At 39.3% G+C, this 19,380-nt stretch overlaps 2 long non-coding RNA genes across 2 annotated transcripts in view; one reads left to right on the top strand and one right to left on the bottom strand.

Moving 5' to 3' along the window:
• Positions 1–19,380, bottom strand: part of LOC141922296 (uncharacterized) — a 102,152-nt gene that overhangs the window by 58,490 nt on the left and 24,282 nt on the right. The window lies entirely within an intron of this gene.
• On the top strand, positions 11,268–12,873 carry LOC141922294 (uncharacterized). Its single transcript, XR_012622942.1, has 3 exons — positions 11,268–11,411; positions 12,191–12,264; positions 12,572–12,873. It is a non-coding gene; the product is annotated as an uncharacterized LOC141922294 (long non-coding RNA).

Below are 19,380 nucleotides of genomic sequence, written 5' to 3'. Positions count from 1 at the left end.
AGAAAAAGTGTTGAAACTCCCCATCTGTGCCTTAAGATATTAGACAGGGCCTGAGGATGCATCCGGAAGATGAGATTGCAGTGAGAACTGCAGAGACATTGCAGGCTGGAGGAGCTGTGAGAGGCATGAATGGTCAGGAGCTGTGTGTATGAGATGCTTGGAGGAGGGAGCTTGTGTCAGGTGGAAGCCAAAGGGCCCTCCTGCAGCATAGGGCTTGATGGGGAGCCAGCACTGCTTGCAGCCTTGGGCACTGCAGGGTGGTGGGGGCCAAGCCACAGGCCCCTCTCCAGTTGCTGCAGGCCTGCTAGCTCTTGGCATCATGTCCAAAACAATACCATCTTAAAGGCTGTGCTGGAGGGTTTTAGTCAAGACCAATGTCTCCAGCAGCTACGAAGTGTGGCTGGTGATTGCAGTTGTCCTCTGCATTCAGAATATTCCTGGCAGACTTTATAGACAATATGGAGGCAGATGTGGCCTGGAAAATGTCCTGGTTTAACCAGGATAGCGTTAAGTTTCCCCAGCAGAGCGGGGGAGCTCTAGCCGGGTTATTCAGATACCATGCGGACATCACATCCTGGAGGTCACATTTTTCGCGGTGCACTCGTGGTTTTGTACATCGTGCTTCTCACTGCTGTATTTGGTAGCTATTTTGCTCTGTTCATTGCTATCACTATTACTGTTATTGTTATTGTTGTTGTTTGTTGTGTTGCTATTGCATTGTTGTATTAAACCTTTCCTTATTTCAGTCTTGGGGCTTTGTATTTCACTCCCTTTGTGGGGGAGGGGCAGCGGCCGCGTGGTCTCAGACCCCGGCAGGGGCTAAACCACCACAAAAAGCTCAGCCTTCCTCAAAATATTCAGATAAGAATTCAGATTTGAAGAATTTATCCAAAAGGAAGCCTCAGAGCTCCTGTGGCTAGCCTCTGCCCAATAATATATTTTTTCCAGTTTGTCTTCAGATAACGTGTTGTTCTTACAGAAAGGATTTCAGCACAAAGACAAAAGTGATCCACATATCACAGTCTGATACTCTCCCTTCTGAAAGGGAGGAGGATATCTAAGGTACATAGCAAAAATAATGCTAGCACTGCAATTCAGTCTAAGATGTGGTCACACATTTAACAATAGATAGTTTAGCAAGTGCATGAAATTACAGATGTACCTGTTAAGTTTGTACAGTAATTGGCAGAATCACAGATTCACAGAATCACAGAATCATCAAGGTTGGAAAAGACCTTGAAGATCATCCAGTCCAACCATTGACCTAACACTGACAGTTCCCAACTACACCATATCCCTCAGCGCTATGTCGACTCTACTCTATAACACCTCCAGGGATGGGGACTCCACCACCTCCCTGGGCAGCCCATTCCAACACCTAACAACCCGTTCTGTAAAGAAATGCTTCCTAATATCCAGTCTAAACCTTCCCTGGCGCAACTTGAGGCCATTACCTCTTGTCCTATCGCTTGTTACTTGGTTAAAGAGACTCATCCCCAGCTCTCTGCAACCTCCTTTCAGGTAGTTGTAGAGGGCGATGAGGTCTCCCCTCAGCCTCCTCTTCTCCAGACTAAACAACCCCAGTTCCCTCAGCCGCTCCTCGTATGACATGCGCTCCAGACCCTTCACCAGCTTCGTTGCCCTTCTCTGGACACGCTCGAGTAATTCAATGTCCTTTTTGTAGTGAGGGGCCTAAAACTGAACACAGTCATCGAGGTGCGGCCTCACCAGTGCCAAGTACAGGGGTAAGATCACTTCCCTGTCCCTGCTGGCCACACTATTGCTGATACAAGCCAGGATACCATTGGCCTTCTTGGCCACCTGGGCACACTGCTGGCTCATGTTCAGCCGGCTGTCAATCAACACTCCCAGGTCCCTCTCTGACTGGCAGCTCTCCAGCCACTCCTCCCCAAGCCTGTAAGAAGCTGCACTGAATGAGATAGAACAAAACACAGGCTAAGAGTTTTAAAAGTCTTAATGTACAAGGATCCCATTTCATGCCATTTTTATGCTGGTGTTACATATTATGCTGGATGGTGTTGTATGTTATGCTGGATTCCATGCAGTGTGTCTAAATGTTATCTACCCTATAACTTAATAGTTTCAAAAATGTTAGGCTAGACAAGGGCCTTTTAGTTTTCAATCTGTGTTCTCCCAATAATTCTCATTTTAACTCTTAGTAGCAAATACTTTCTGCCTCAGAGGAGCTGCAGCTATCTCTAAGTGGCAAAAATTGTAAGCTTTGTTGTAAATGAAGCGTGGGATACACTGTCAATACAAGCTGTCCAAAACATAATGAGAGCATTTAAATATTTTATGATTTTTTCCAGTGTTCTATCAGAGATTGAACACTGGAATGAGTCTTAAGTGAGACTAACTTACCAGATGAAGAGCATAATGAACGTCTTTCATAAAAATGAATATTTAAATAGTGTAGTTAGTTGTATTATAATTGTTCAACCTCAATATAGTCATGATGTTTCACTATTCTTTTCTCCAGTATAATTCTAATCTAAATATTATACATATAAACTGTAATGAATAGGAATCCATCAGGCATGGAATAATGTCTTAGAACTGCAACTGTTTGGTTGGCTAGGATGGTTAATCCAGCCTCATTCTGTGGCTACTGAATGTATATATATAATGTGTTTTACTATAATTTAATATAATACAATAACATATATGTCTTTTAATCCAAAATCCAGAGAAATCAGTAGTAGAACTCCTACTGCCTCCAGTGGAGATTAGCTCTTATGTCCTCATGTCATTTTAAAAGAATGCTGACTCTTTTGAGAGTTTAATATTGTTCTTAGCTTACCTTGGTTGAATATTTTAACATAGACAAGATTTTGCACGCTAAATCAACAGAGCATCTTAAACCACTCTCAAAACTGTTGACCCAAACTTACCAAGAGGAAAATATTAGTAGGCTGCTCCAGCTTGGACCTGCACCTACATGTTCCTTCAGGCACCTGCACCATTTCACTAAAGAAAAAAAACGTTTAATGGACATTCACTGAAGGTGGCCATGCAGGTCCATACACTCACACTTTTAACAAAAAACCTGTTGCAAGAAACAGAAATACTGCTATAAATTTCAGTGAGGCTCAACTGGAGAACTAAATCAGTATGTAAGGTCATCTGGGAACATCTATAAGCAAATTTAATTACCAAATATTTATTTTTAAGTATCAGCTACGTGCCCATTCAGCACAAATTTTGCAGTCTTCTGAAGTATCTTTGAGGACCATCTTGTTTCAACATTTTTTGCAGTTGTAGGTCAAACTTGGTGCTAAAATGAGAAGACAGCTCTGAAATCTGTGTCTGTGCACGTTAGGTGTGAACCTTCCCTGCATGTACAAAGGATACCAATACAGGATATCTTTCTGTTTGGTGTGGATGGCCAAATGAGTGGGAATAGAGGGACTATGCTAAGAAACTCTTTTTCTGACCACCAGAAAAAATACAATGGCACAGCACCTTTGGGCTCCTCCAACTCCTATCTCCTCAGATGGGAACAACGAGCACCATTAATACTGTTGAATGTATCATGAGATTTAACATTCTGAGCACAGAAATACACTGGACACTATATTTGTCCACTGTTAGTCAGCGAGATTATTGAGGGAGAGAGGGATGAAGAAAGCAGAATGGGGTTATTTTTTGATGAAGGTGGTGTTTCAGCTTCTTTTCATTCATGTGGAATAACCTAAGCAAGTTTTTGGAAGGAAGGCAGAGCAGGATTTTGCTGGTTTGGAGCTAGCTGATTTTTAACCAATTCTACTGCACTTGATGCACATTCACTAGAAGTATGCTGCATATCTTTGAAACCTCTCTTATATTTGCCTCTACATTTTCAAGATTTCTATGTAATTTAAAGGATTACAATCTTGTTCTGGGTTAGCACATGAATTTCTTGCATGGTGAACATAGTAGTAGATGGGGAGAGGAACACACCAGTGGAACATTTAAATTAACTGAAACACATGTGAAAATATGTAAGCCAGTTAGTTAAGACAAAAAAAAAAATCCCCTAAATCTATCAGTTTAGGCTTTTCTTAGAAATTTTTTTTTGCAATGAAATCTCTGCAAGCACTAATCCCTAGTACATAGCATTTTATTTCATTTAATTGATTTTGTTTACTGTAGTCAAGTTGATAAAAGATTGAAAATCATCTATTTTACATGTGTAAATACCTGAAGAATCCTCTTTAATATGCACACCAATTAGCTTATTAACAAATTCAGACTACAAAATCACACTTTGAGATGTGATTCCAGCTATTTGCATAACAACTAATCACCTCAATTCATGTACCAAAAGAAGGGGCAAGATTATTAGCACATCTGTCTACATTTATAGCACTCCTACTGCCATGTTTATGTGTTGTTTGGTTTGGTTATTCATGACTGAAGAATAGAGCAGTGCCATTGCTGTAGCATGGCATCAGAGAAATCAGCAAAATCTAGGTCTCACTAGAATGTTTTCTATTTTTATCTCTTAATTAATGCTTTGCCGAGGCTCTTCCTATGTTGGCAATGGTGTTGCATTGAACGAGGCAGCACCATAAAACCTGCAGACCCCTACAAGGCAAGAGTAATGTTTCATAAAGTCATCCTTATGAAATATTCTTTGGCTTCTCCATAAATTTTATGATGTGCTCCTGCAAAGCGTTCAGAGCCTTTTAGCTCCCCGTGGCTCCAGCAAAGGGTGAGAATTTCTCAGCTCTTGGAAGGATTATGGTCATGTGGACCCTGCAGTCAGGAAACTCCTCTGCTTCACTAGTGCCTTTAATTGTCCCCAGACATAGTTTTTACCCTCTGCCATGAATACAGTCCCTTAAATGCACTTGACAGTGGGCAGTGCGAAAAGCTTTTTTTCCTCCCATGCATTAAAAGTGACTGAGTAACATAAGTGGAAGAAAGAAGCATTACCATGTGTTAACATTGAGGAGATACATAGCAAAAAGCAAAAGTGAATTTTGGGGCAGATTAAAAGAGATCTGTGATGAAGATAAGTGATGCCAAGAGAGAAGAGAGAGGTGGAAAGTTAAAGGACATAATAGAATTTCCTTAAAAACAGTCAAAGGAAACTGAAGTACATGACCAAAGGAGCTAACAGATGAGAAAAAAATTACCATCTACAAGCAGCCAGGGGACATTAAACAGGCACCCACAGAACTCTCTATAGGTAGGATGAAACCTAGCATGAATGAAGGATAGCTGTAGCAATTATAAAATGAATTTATGATTGATTTATAAAGCTATATATATTCTTCCACTAGTAAAGCATTTGATTAGATCCTTACCTTGTGAAGGCAAATATACTCAATTTTAGCCAAGGACCTTCTTGCTCTACTTTCTCTTATTTTATCTATGGCAGATGTTGTTTCACATCTAGCTAACACTTCTGACAGCCTGAAAGCATGCTAAATAAATAAAATCGTTATTTATTTTTAGATATGATAATTACTTAGCTACTTGAGCAGATCACGTTAGAAGTCACTGGATAGTAGAAACAAGTCCTTATTGGATTCAGATTTAACACTGCAAATCTGATTCTTCCACCTGAATTCTTACAGGATGTAATTTTAGACTTGAAATAACTGCTTTTACTTCCCCAAGTCCTTCAGCTCATGTTTTACTGAATTGTTCTTACTGTCTGATCATATTAACAATAAGTTTAATAACCACCCTTTTCATCTATAGTAATAAAGTTGTATTTTCACATCAAATTATTTTATTCCATGGCATAATGAGGATTTTAAATTCATTATGTAACTGGGTCTTCATTTTTATTTACTGTTTCTACATGTTTTATTTTTATAGATATTTGGACTTCTTATATTGAATCAAATCCTCAACAAATGTAAACTGCTATGGGTCCAAGGAAGCTATGGGTCTGGTGCATCTACTTATTTCTGTGTTTCACCATAACTGACTTCACAAGTGTACATCAGCTGACACACAAACACAAAAACAAATGCTTCCTATGCTTTTACAGTGTAAGGCTGATGTGCTTTTACAGAATCATTCTCAAGAATTACACACATGTAGCTGTGGCTGTTCCTTTTTTTTCCTTTGGATTTTGAATTTACGCAGAATCCAACCCTGTCTCTGCTCCCATTTGAAATCTCAGGATTTTCTATCTTCGGTATAATCTACAGGACTAGCAACAACAAAGCATGAGGAAGAGCTTAACAAACAAACAGATAATAATTAAAAAATACACCAAGAACCAGCATGTGCACAAATCCCAAAACAATAGTTAATTGAAAGGGACTCTGTGTTTATTTTGACAGCCATATCCATTACCATTTGGGAATGAGGAGTTTAACTTTCAACAGATGCCCTGAAAAGCAGGGAGACTAAGGGATTATTTGAATTTGAAGTACAGCAACAGGCCAGTGTTGTACTAAATGGCCATTGGAGTGATTTATTACAAACTGAGCTGCAAGGTACAAATAACCTTAGAGTGTTACAAGAGAGAGAGATACTAGAGAAACACTTATCTTGGTGTCACGGATACCTTGCTAGACCACCCTCAACAGCTTTTCAAGCACACTCCCAGACTTACAATGGGGCAGTGTTGGGCAGCGACATTCCCCTTTGTCTGGGTGTGAAGTCGTGCATAGTCTGTATTCATATTGCAGTTAATACCCTTTGCACACACACACACAGATGCATCATTTGTCCCCTGAGTTATGTGGTACACCTGGGCTAGCTAACATCAGAAAAGGTCTTCAAGTGCAACCCTACAATACAGGTAGTATCACTCCTTTAATTTCAAAAGCAGTTCAAAGGATTAAAGGCAAAGGATTGCCTTCCTGGGGCCTGAGAGGCAGGACCCATTAATTTTGCTTTTGATGCTTGAAACCAGAAGTGATGCGAGGCATCTGACACAAGGCATATATTGTATTACGACTATGTCATGTTGCCCTGAGTGACAAGATAATATCCACACATGGGTGGGGTTTCTGGACAATATACCTACAGCATGATCTGGCCATTAAACTGAGTTTTTGCACTTTTGGTCATATGATGAATCTCACCGTGATTCTTTATGGCCCCATCAAACAGAGAAAGCAGGATCATGTTTGTATTGCATCTGAATAACTCATTTTATACCAGCTTTATTAAGACTGCAGTACCATAACTTCTCAATTTTTTGCCTGCTGTCACCTAATAATACCAGTTTCCATCGCTCATAAATTCAGAACAACAAACTACTTTTAAACTTTTAGAAGATAAAAGTAGAGAAACAAGCACAAAGCTTGGCACTTATTTTTTCCTAATATTTGTTGCCTAGGTTTTCAGAAAACCCAGATAAAAGGGTTTCCTTAAAAATGCACTTCAATTTACAATTCAGGACCATGGAGTCAGTCATGCAAGTTTAAAAACGTAGCCTACTATATTACTCTGTGTACGAATTAGTGTAGGCTGCAGTCCCTTGGCAGGTTTCCAGCATAGCCCGTGATGCCAGCTTTTGGAAACCCTCCGTAAGTGCATGTTTCAGAATCCAGGAGCCAGCTGTGGACATGGGTCCACTCCCACCTACAGAGTCACCTGCTTGGCTTTCTCTCTTGTTACTCCCCAAAATAAAACAAATGTCCTGCAGCATCGTACAAAGGAGCATCATCGCTAACGTGTAGACAGCACTTGCCTAATTACCTGTCACCACTTCTACATGTTTTATTTTTTCTGCCCATATGGGAGAAATACTTGTGGGTGTTTTGGTGGTACAGGACCAGGCACTGGAGTGAGACCCTTCCTCCAGAGTCATTCATGCTGGTTACTGAATTGACTCAGAAGGCAACATCATTTAGCTATTTCTGACCTCCAATAGATTGCTACTTGCAAACCTTTTTATGCCATTATCCATCTCCTGAGCCATCTGGCCCCTGTTGCAGGATACCTGCAGATGTATTAATAAACCAATCTAATAGAGCTGTACATATTAAATATACAGCAGAAGCAGCTGGTTGGTGTTTGTTGTGAGCTCTCTATTTTTCCCTAATGTTTCAGCCACTGTAATTTAAAGTCCTAAGCTGGCTCCTTCAAGGAGAAGAACAGGTTTTTTTCCTCAACTACCCACAAAACAAAATAAATTCATCTTTCATAAAAGATGGCTGTCATTGAAAAGGAAGTTATAATCAGCGCAAATGTCATTTTCCTCCTTGGAGTGAAAACTTTAGGTTTAGCCCTTGAACAGCACTGTCAGTTCATCTTATTATAATATACCCCCCTGACAGCTCTCATATTAATTGCACCAGATTGCCTGCAGTGTGCTCATTTGTTTGTTTGTTTTCTCTTAACTAAGAAAGATTTGAACGACTTTCAGAAAACTTTCCTTCCCTTCAGATACAAGTGGGGTCAGAGGGAAACAAAATGTGTCTTAAAAGATTTTAAATTGTAGGCTATTAATTTTAATGATCATACTAGTGCTCTTTGGGATAGTGCTCATGAATTTCTCAAAGTGGCCCTACAGATGTAAAGCCATATAAACCAACAGATAGGAAAATCTGGCTGTACACAAATAAATAGAATAAACAATTTTTTTCTATAGATCTACCAAAATCTATTCCAATTTTGGAATTTTCAGCTGTTTAGATGGGTGTTTTTAATTTATGTATAAGAATTAAGGAAAACTGACAGTTTCAAATAGGTGACAACACATTTTAAACTGGGGTTAACAAAAGGCACTTAAGGGATTCTTTTAAGTCAATTAAATTATTTTTTAAGTACCTGACTGCATCAGGCTCTTCTGAAATTTGAGTCTTTATATGCTTTGGTGAATTAGTTGTCTCAAAATTCTGCTCTAAGTAAGGTTACTATCTTATGTTAAAAAAATTAATTTAAAGTTCATTCATGTATTTTTTTTTCTGTTTATCTTACTTGATAGTTACTGTCTTGAAGGTTAATGTCTAATAACTTGTTCTCACATATATTTTATAACTCAAAAAACCCACAATTTGTGGACTAATAGCTGTCACAGTGCTTCAAAAAGAAGGCTTTTTTTTTGTTTTTTCTTTTCCATCAGTGATATCCCCAGTCCTTGTTCCCCATCTGTTTCCAAAGCGCCTTCTCATCACCAACGGCAAGCTGCTAGTAAGGGCATATAACTGTGCCTATAGATCTGCATCATCCTGCACAGCTGTCTGGGTTGGCCAGTCCAAGAATTCAACCACATCCTCACACGAGAGACCTTTGCCAGACTGCCAGCTCCGCAGCTGCATGAGAAGGCTCAGGAGCTACCATTAAAAAGCAAAACACTATCCTTAGGGTACATCTGAAAAATATCTGGAAGGAAAAGAAAAAAAAAAAAAAAGAAAAAACCCAACACACACACATAACCCTCCAAGCTAGTTATTTTTCAGCTTGACTGAATGGTTGTTTCAACTTATCTCACCTGGTATCTATTGATCTAATTATGCCCCGATTCAAAACACAATTTAAAAATTAAGAGAAAAGCACAGATATGGGATCCAAAACAAAGTGAATTGCTAACACCAGCAATTAAAGTCTGAAAACTGAGTAAGTCAGTTGAGGTAGTTTTGAGCTGGGGGTGGGGGGTGGGGGGTGGGGGGAGGGGTGTAGGAAATAAAAAAGCTTTCTGTGGCAAATAAAAAAAAAAAGCAGAAAAACTAAACAAAACCTAAAATGCTATCTGGGGCAGGTAGCAGGTATTTGAAGGTATTTAAAACAAACAAAATTAAACCCTCTCCCCTCCCTTTATAAGCTCAGCTGCACTTCTTAAAGCTCACAGAACATGATCTTGCAGTTTTAAAGATGACTTGCAGAAGTCTCTCTACTGGACCTAAATAAATATACTAGGAAAAAAAAAATTAACTACACAGATTGGACTGCTTTACTTTTGACTAAAACCCATGAAACATCATAAGGAACTGGTAGATGAGTTGTGGAGTAAATAGCAATAATTCTACATATCCAAGGATAACTCTTTATCAAAGCCATTAGTGTTCAGACTTTGAACATTCCCCAGAAATTTTCAGGGAGAAAAACAGCAGCTGCCCCAAGAGCCCCAAATATATCAAAGATGTCTTTTTTTGCTCCCTACACTCAGTATCTCAGTTCTGAAATCCTTTTTCTCTTTTTAAAGTACCTTTAAGTTTTATTAATCAGAATTCTGCACTGTCATCATCAGAAGTGACACACAGCAAGGCACGTAGGCTCAGTACAATCCCTTTTGATTTTGGATGTTGTAATGCAGGACAGGAAGCCCTGTTACCTACCCATCACTTCATGTTCCTCTGAAAACATGTGCCAGCCTTATTTGTGAGTTTTCTGAAGACCTTTTTACTCCTTCCTCTTTCCTGTGCACATACTGGTGTTCCCCAGAAAAATGTGGTCAACATGGTTCCCATTACTTTTGTATATTTTGTCTTCTATGTCTAGTGAGCTGAAACTGCTACAAGCCATCCTATAACTGTTCAGATTTATGTCCACCCAAACCTCATCTCCATCTGTTTCAGTGATTGCACTTAAGAGGGTCAAGTTGGATGTAAGCCATAATCTCAGAGGTGGAAAACCAATGCTTTACACACTAAATCTGTTGTCAACTTTGTCCCAGTGTAGTGGACAAAAGGATACAAACCAGAATCGCTTCTGAGTCAGACAACTGTAAAAAGTCTTCACTAGATATATGCAGAAGCCTATTTGGTGGGTGAATTGCACTTTTGACACCTGTCAATAATGTACAGGGCCTTCTAGTGAAATGAGCTTACATTTTTCTCAAAGAAGAAAAGTACTTCCAACTCACTGCTGAAGTACAAGGATGAAATGAAAAAGAAAAACCTACAGTATAATTTGTATGCATGTTAAAGAGACATGAATGACATAAAGGAGTGCCTCTCTTCTCCGAGGGAGATACAGGATGTACATTTAACTGAATAATACAGTTACTGCAAACTTTATTTTTCTCAGTCTAAACCATTATCAAATAGTCTGCACAGTGCTGGGAAAAAAATGAGGCAGCCTCCTTTCTTCTAACACTTCTCTATAAACACATTAGGTTTAGCCTCTATTTCATCCAGACATTTCATATGTATTTTCTTCTGTACCATGAGGAGCAGCCACGGATGGATGTTGAGGGGAGAATACACTCCATTGTATACAGATGGTCCTTGCTTATTGCATGAAGCAAGCCATTAAGTGCTCCTTGCTAATGATTTGTTGTCTACCAGTCAGTGTAGAAAAGTATTATTGCCTTTAATTTGCAGGGAGAAATTGTGGGGCTCCAAGAGGTGACATGATTTGTCCAGAGTCATCAACTAACCAGGTGCTGAGCCTCAGAGAGAAGGATGGTGCTCTTTCACCCCTGGGCTATCTCACACAGGCCTCTCCATCACCGTTGCCCCAGTCAAGAAGTGTTATCGAGAAAGGCAAAGGTAAGAGGCCAGAAGGTCACTGAATAGGACAAAGAAATCAATCCCTCCTCAGGTCTCACAAATAGAGAACTATTGCATTTTTTTTTTTCCATGCAAGTATGACTTACATGCACTGGAACTCATTAAAGGTAATTGAGTTAAGTCAATTTGTTATCTAAATAATACTTAAGTAACAATGTCCTAAAAATGAAAATGCATGCTGTCACTCAAGTGCAACTTTGGAAACCAGCCTGAAGTGATCTATTCCTCCCCAGTTGTGCCGCTAGAGGTGGCCACAAACACTTTGCACAGCAACGTACAATTACCTTTGTGTTCTTAACGATGTAGGGGATGTGAGCTGACAGACCATTTGTGGTGCTCGCAAGGTCATGCCAGTTAATCAGGAGCAGCCTGTGCTGGGATGGGGCACACTGAGCAAGTGGCTCCTTAATGTGACATGTTTCAGTAGTATTTAATAGTTGATTAAACTGGATATCATTAGTATTCCCTGGATCAATCTTCCTTTCTAGTGGACACTGCATTTTATACGTACAGTACTGTGAAATGTTTCAAGGAAGATAAGCCGTGTAATTAGGCATCATATTACAAGTGAATATAATTTGCATTTCTCTTAAGATACGTAGTGCTATCAATTTAGTCACTGATTCAAATTTTCTAAAAATTGTAAATGTTTATCAAAATAATAAGTTCCCTATGATATAACTACTTTTGCTCAACTACCTCAAAGCACTTTAGCATGGAAGGCAATGATCTCTCTCTCTCTCTCTCTCACTCGGCAGGAAATCCCTGAGAAACTTAAAGATAGCAACTTCCCCATGATCACACTCTTCCAAGCTGAAGGAAATCTTTGAATGTAAGGAAGTGGCTTAGTTTGAAGATTATAAACTAATTAAATTATTTTTTGTTCCTTTTTGGGATGCTGACACGTGTTAGAAAGTCCTTCAAAGCCCTTGAAAGTCATGTCCAAAACCATTATTACAAGTAATTTGGAGACACTAGAGTGCAGTTTTTGTACTTCTTGCCAGAAGGAAATATCAATTTTGAAATGTGGATTGTTATTAAGGGACTGTCTCCCACAGAACCATATGTTACACAGTACTTGTTTTTCTGCTGATAAGGAACACTTAAGGTTTTTTTCCCCCCCTTTTTCTCCATTTCAGTATGAAAAGTTGAGCACCACAGGACAGAAGCACAGATGCAACCCCTTGCACATGCTCCCAGGGCTTTCTAAATCAGGTCTGTGGCAAGAGGAGCCTGGCTTTGAGTCACAGTCTGAAGTATGACAAAACTCTTTGGAGAAACATGACCCTGAAACCTAACCTTCACAGGACTCATGCCACATGAAGTCCAAGAACAACAATAAACAACATAACATATTCTGAATAATCTTTAACCTTAACTGCTTGCCTGTCTTAGTTTTCATTGTCCTCCTTCACAGGATTTCAATGTAAACAGCAAGTGCAATCTCACCCTGCCGTTAGATGTGCTGAATTTCTGTCCTACAAGTAAAATTTTTAAAAACAGCATTTGGTTTTTTTTTTTTTTTTTTTTTTTTGAAATAGGCATAAGTAGCACCACTGTAGAACAGTCCGCTCTAATTGACATGATGATAGAAAAATCAAGTTACTTAACCTCACTCCTGTGTTTAGTCATAATCCTGATAATATTGATCAGAAAAAAATCTAGTAACATTTAAAATTGATTTTAAGGGACACTTCCAGGTTAAAACACCTCTGAAACTCTGTGAAAACACTGAGCTGCATTGGATCTAGGCATTCTACCTCGTGCACAGCACTAAGGATAACATTCACCACCAGCAGCACCACACAGCTCAAAAACCTAAACAGAGATGCTATTAGGCCATTTACACAATGGTTTTCTTTGTTAACACTTTCAGATGTATGGTTGAAAAGTACATTAACTATGAGCAGTATATTTTCTTTATCATTGAGCAAATACAGACCAATATACGTGTCTTTGCTCACTTGTGTTCAAAGTGTTGCATAGCTCTGTTACGCCATAATCCATCAGACTTACCTGCCTCTGAAACAGCAATTACCAATTCAAGTTCCAAAATGTTCTTGCACTGAAAGTCACTCACAGTTAGCATTGTAGCTAAAGTACCTGGATATTTCTTTGTTACTGTGTTTCAAGACATGAAAGACCACCTATTACAGAAAAATTTAATTCCTGAAATGTATACAGTTATTTTATTTTTGTTTTGTTTCTATACGAACATCTGATACATTAGCAGTGAACATCTGGGAAGAGGTTTCTTTCCCTCGTCAGTCTTGTTGGAAATGGAATACAGTGAGAAGAACAGATGATCATGTGTGTGTGTCTGTCTGCATGTATGTTAGAGGAGAGCTGGGGGGGTAATGGGTAGCAAAGGGGTGGAAAGGGAAAGGTCATGGCTTGTCTCCCATTCTTTGATTCGAGCCTTGTTCATCCAATGGATCAGTGGTCCACAGCAAGCAGCCGCAGACGGCACTGCTTGGCAGCATGCACTCTGCAGGCGCAGGCTCAGCAGGGCTTCTGAACTGCTTGCCTTTGTCTAGTCACTCACTCTACGGGCTTAACACCTACTGTCACTCATTCCCCTTTCTCTTATTTAAATAAGTGTTTTTATTACAGACATGAGCATAATTATAAATATATATTCTCTCACACATGAACATTCACACAGGGAAGGAAACCAGCAGGACTGAACTCATCCTCGATGGAAGTCAGCTTATTTCAAAGCATAGACACACACAAGTAAAAGAGGATCAGGCCTATCCATCTTTGGCAGATTAATTCAGGTGAATAGCAAAATCCCATAGTCTAAAATCGAGATCTTCCTTAACTCTCCTGCAAGTTATCATTGTCTGATTGGCAGCAGTGGCAAAAAGAGAGAAAAAAACAGTCTTCGGTACGGTCTGGAGAATAAAACTCCACAATCTGTTTTCACTTTGAAAGGCAATTGCTAAACTAACCAGAAGCAGCTTATTTTCAATGCCACTTACACTTTAGATTCAGTAAAGTCACAGAAAGTATAAATGCAAAGCACAACTTGTCCCTGAGATGCTATGAGTGCTTGGTTACAGCAAGACAGCAAGTGAGATGTAGGCTTGCAACAACCCCCCACCCCTATGCCTCTTCTTACTCTTGGTCAACAGAAGGTAAAGTACAAGAGAACAGGAGAAACTATACTTGGGGAAAGAGTAAAAGAAATTATGCTTGCTTATTTAAAAGTCTCTTACACCCACATAATAAACAAAAAGGTTAGCATTCACAGTTACTGCACAGCAGTAAGTGACTGCAAAAGATACACAGCAATGGAGAATCAGACCCAGCAGCACTGGATGGTTGAACTGGTGTAGGAACCAGTACAACAGATTGAGGGGAGCAGGCCACATCCCTGGGCTTACACCTGTTCATGCCATCCCCAGCACAAGGCTGGCAGCCGAAGATGCAGATCTGCTTCAGTAGACTAGCACTAGACTGCTGCAAAGACATGCAACTACAGAGGTGCAGGTCAGACTTACTTACAATGCTTGGATCTTTTTTTCCTTATTGGCATTCAGGTAACCAAATTAAAACCACAGAATGAGCTAAACTTGACCCTGGTTTATCGTGATAAGCTTCTGTAAAGCACCAAGCGATCTCACCAGTCCAACCTTTTTTAGTCTACACAGATAAGCATGCTTGTTAGAAGAGGAAAATTCTAAAATATGCCTGTTCTATCCTTTTCTTTTCCTGGATATTTTGAGTTGTGCCCACTCCACTTCCCTCAACCTTTGGCCCTTCCACTCCAGGAGCTCCTCTGCAAATACTTTTTTGCCCTTGGCACACAACATCCCTGCAGCTAATAGCACATCCCTCTGCTTATCCTAAGTCCCCAGATAATATTATAGAAGAAAGTAAGAAATAATCTATTAAACCTGAGAGCAGAACATGTCATTTTGTTAAGAAATAGTAATATGTAGTAGTGTGGCAGTAGCTTGCTTCCTTAGCCATTGGTGACACACAGGACTCGGTCACATGGGTAACCACAGTCCTTCCGCCCTCCTCGCTACCTGAGGCATCCAAGCTGGGAGAGGCAGAGAGTAAGACAGAGAGACCTTTGTGGCAATTTGCCTTACCCAAGCTCTCAGTTACTTTGTGGAGGCAACTACCTTACCCCTCTCTCCTAACTATGAAGGGATCAGAGGGCATCAAGGCCTTAGGCAACCAGTTTGGTGTCTAATGGCAAGAAGGATGAAAGTCAGCCATATTAAACCTTCTAAAGTTCAAATTAGTTTTTCATTTGACAGGTTTAATCTTAGCTTTTGCTGTAGACCTCAAGTTTCTATTATTTTTCACTACAAAGCTTCAACTCCATAATCATCACAACTGAGCTGAAAGGTGGGCAATGGACAGCAGATAAAATTGACCCCAGATAAGAGAAAAATCTTATTGCTGGGCATAAGAAAATATTTCAAAGAATTTGGATTTAAGGTGTCTCTTCATAGACAGTGAATACCAACCGCTTATTAATTCAGTTTATGCCTATTTAGATTCGTGAATCTAAATTCTCACATGGCAACCTTTGTGAATTATGATTTCTATCTCCAGTTGGCAAGGGACTCCTATCTGATGAATAATAACATGGCTTCAGTTATTCATTCCTTGATCATCACTCAGTTGGACTACAACCATACAATATATCCTTAGCAACACAAACTACTTCAAGCACATCAAGCTTGTCTTCTGCTTATGGCAGGCTATAAAACTGTGAATCATTATATCTTGATCTTTATCTACAATCAATATATAATAACATTGCATACATATATCCCCCACAAAGTATTAAAAGTCCTTAAACCTTCCTGTAAGACACTCCACTGCCCACACTCTTCCTCCGAGAAGAGACAAAACATCCTATAACAAGGTGTTTAGCCATGTTTCTTTATACTGTGCTCTTCCAATCAAGCATTAAGTACATAATTTAAAAAAAGAAATCTATATTTCCTCTCTGCATTCTACAGCACCAGACTGATGGAGGCTCAGGGGATTAAAAACATACAGCTCTTAAAGGCTTGTACCTACAGCCTGTAGGCTGAGGTAGAAACCAAATAGGCCCTTTTTTTAAATATTAAACATACAAGGCCTGGGTCCTTCATTCCCTCAGATAATATATGCTGATGGATTTACTCATGCAAATGTCTCTGCTTTGCAGAGGTGAGAAGGCAAGGAGAAGTGGGAGCTCAATGGAGGCTTTTCTTTTGTTCAGAAAGAGGCAGTACTACTGTTACTGTGCAGCTATTGCAAATACATCCCTTGTGAAGAGCCAAGGGAACAATTTTCATGGTTTTGCACCAAGAAGATCTCAGCATGGCATTGAATTTAGAATATATTCATGACTCGTCAAAAAAGTCCATCAGCAATCACTGACAATGATTTCTGAATAAGACATTTCAATAATCTGCTAAAAAAGCTAAGGATAATTCACTCTGGCTGCACAGACCTGTACAGTCAGCCATCAGCCCTCCTCCTCCTCTCCCAGGAACCAACAATTCTCTTACTTTCTTCCTTTGCAAAGGATGTGAAGAAACAGCAGATGTGTTAACCTTCTAAATTCACACATAACAGTATTAAAAGTACATCAACATATTGCAATTTCTGGACTCCTTGGAATAGCTGCATGGATGTACAGAATTCAGGGCTGTGCTGCTGTGCCAGAGCCACAGATCTCAGTTGCATGCTGGGAGCTCACATATTACATGTCAGTAGTGATGGCTGCAAAGGTGTTGCCTGCATGTAGCACAGTAAGCTTTCCTTCCTGGTGTTGCAACAGCAAGCATGAGGGCCAATGCAACAACAAAAGATGAGTGCAGGTAGCTGGAGATAAAACCAGTCAACATGCTGCTCTGCAAATTCTTACCCAAAAATCACTATTGCCAAGGGTCTGAATGGCTCAGGTGAGAGGTCATAGGATACAGTTACTATTTTCTCCCCCACTAAAAGTCTATTTGAAGGTCTGTAACCAAATTTTTAAATAGCCAAACCCCTTTTGTCTTCAAGAGGACCACTTGCCATATTTGAGAATATGCTATTGTGAAGCAAACCAAATCAAACGAAAGGGAAAAAGGTGAAATTAAAAGGTTAAAATATCTTCCTACTCAAATGTTAGTCCATTATGCCTCCCAGACAGGTTGTTTTTTCCTTTTTTTAAAAAACTTGTATCTTTTGAAAACAATGCACAGTTTGACTGGATCACTTATCAGTACTGAAAACCATGAGTTTCTTTTGATTATTTTGTGAGAAATGAGTTGCAATTCATTGGAGGAAATAATATGGCATGTTGTAGAATAGGTTTACAGATTAAATCCATTTGGGTCCTTACAGACCTTTGAGTTATAAAATATATTGGATGAACCACAGCCTGTGATCTGAGGAGAGTTGCTTACCACTGGTAAAGTATTGCAGAAGTAAATCAATCGTGGGCTGACTTATTTTCTTTTTTTCTCATATAACTTTCATAACTATTAGGAAAGCATACAAACTGACCTTTAAAGCAATTCATTTTTTCTCCAAAACTTCAAAAGTAATTTTAGTTAGGAAAACGAGTTTTAAAATCTCAAAGTCTGTTGTGAAAAGGGACTGCTGTCCTCCAGCCAGCTCTATTATGCATTAGACAAAGGAATACAGCTTGCTCTGCCATCCTTATATTGATTCTGAAGCTAGAAAAATATAAAAACATGCTTCAAGTAGATAAACTCTATGTAGAAAAAAAAGGATTAAATAAAACCACAACATCTAGTATTCTGACTGTAGGTGTACTTTAAATTAAAAGTCACCAACAAGAATTTACAAGTTTAAAAAATGCTAAGAAATTAATAACTTACTAACAGTGAAATCTCTGCTGTACTGGATACTGAGGGCCTGCTAGAGAACTCACCACTTAGTGATGTTATTTTGCTAGTAATTAGTGCAATATTTGATATACAGGACCCTCGAGTCCCTTGTTCCCTTTCCCCTTCCATTTGTTTTTCCTCCTTACTGCAATGATACACAAACAGGCAATCATCCAAATGGCATTGGTTATAAAATGTAAATACATACATATATATAATTGTTAATTAGTTCTATAACTAGAACCCATCTGTAATGCTTGCATAGCTACCTGGGGCATGATGATTCCCCAACAGCTACGCAGGAAGAAGGAGATATTGAGGCATTGAGGAGATATTGGGGAATTCTCCAATTGGTTTATGTTGTGACATATTGGGTATAGTAGTATACAGCTGGGGATCTGCTTCTGAGGAGGCAGAGTCATCTCATTGGGAAGGCAGAGGAGCAGATCAAAAGTAGAGCAGGGATATCCAGCACTTCGGAGTTCTGAGGAACCCAGGGTAAAAATTATCCAGCCTGTGATTTATCTGCCTTTTTAAAAGGCATTTTCCTTGAATTGAATATTCCACAAAAACCCCTGCTGGCCATGAAGTCAGATGCCAATAAAGAAAGGAGCAGTCCCTACAGCGAAGAGCCTTGCTCCTGCTGGGAGTCTCACGCAGCCCAAGGACAGGACATGGACGCTCTCTGGAAGCACCAGCACATGTCCAGGGCAGAATAATCCTAAATCCAGTCCTTACAAAGGGGCTGTAGAAGAATCTCTTCTATATGCTAGAAACCTCATCAGTCAGACGAAAGAAGCGTCCAATAGGTAGTTTGTTCTTTGACTTTTAAAGAAATGTTTACAAGATCATAAAACATATTATGGATTATAAGCAATATACAGATTACAACATTTTATACATTTTATAACAGATACTAGGTAATGATTATTGATGTTAGCACAGTCTTATTTATCTAAACTTCAGATACCCCATCTCACATTTTAGAAAAACATCTACTTTTAAACAAGCTCTTGCAGTGTTTGAGCAAAACAAGCAGTGCTTGCTGTAGGTATCTTTTTTTTTTTAAATGCATCTCTGTGCCTGAGAAT

The sequence above is a fragment of the Strix aluco genome, chromosome 4 (genome assembly GCF_031877795.1).
Source record: "Strix aluco isolate bStrAlu1 chromosome 4, bStrAlu1.hap1, whole genome shotgun sequence".
In the NCBI taxonomy this organism is placed as follows: Eukaryota; Metazoa; Chordata; class Aves; order Strigiformes; family Strigidae; genus Strix; species Strix aluco.
This window is presented reverse-complemented; position numbering and strand designations above follow the sequence as displayed.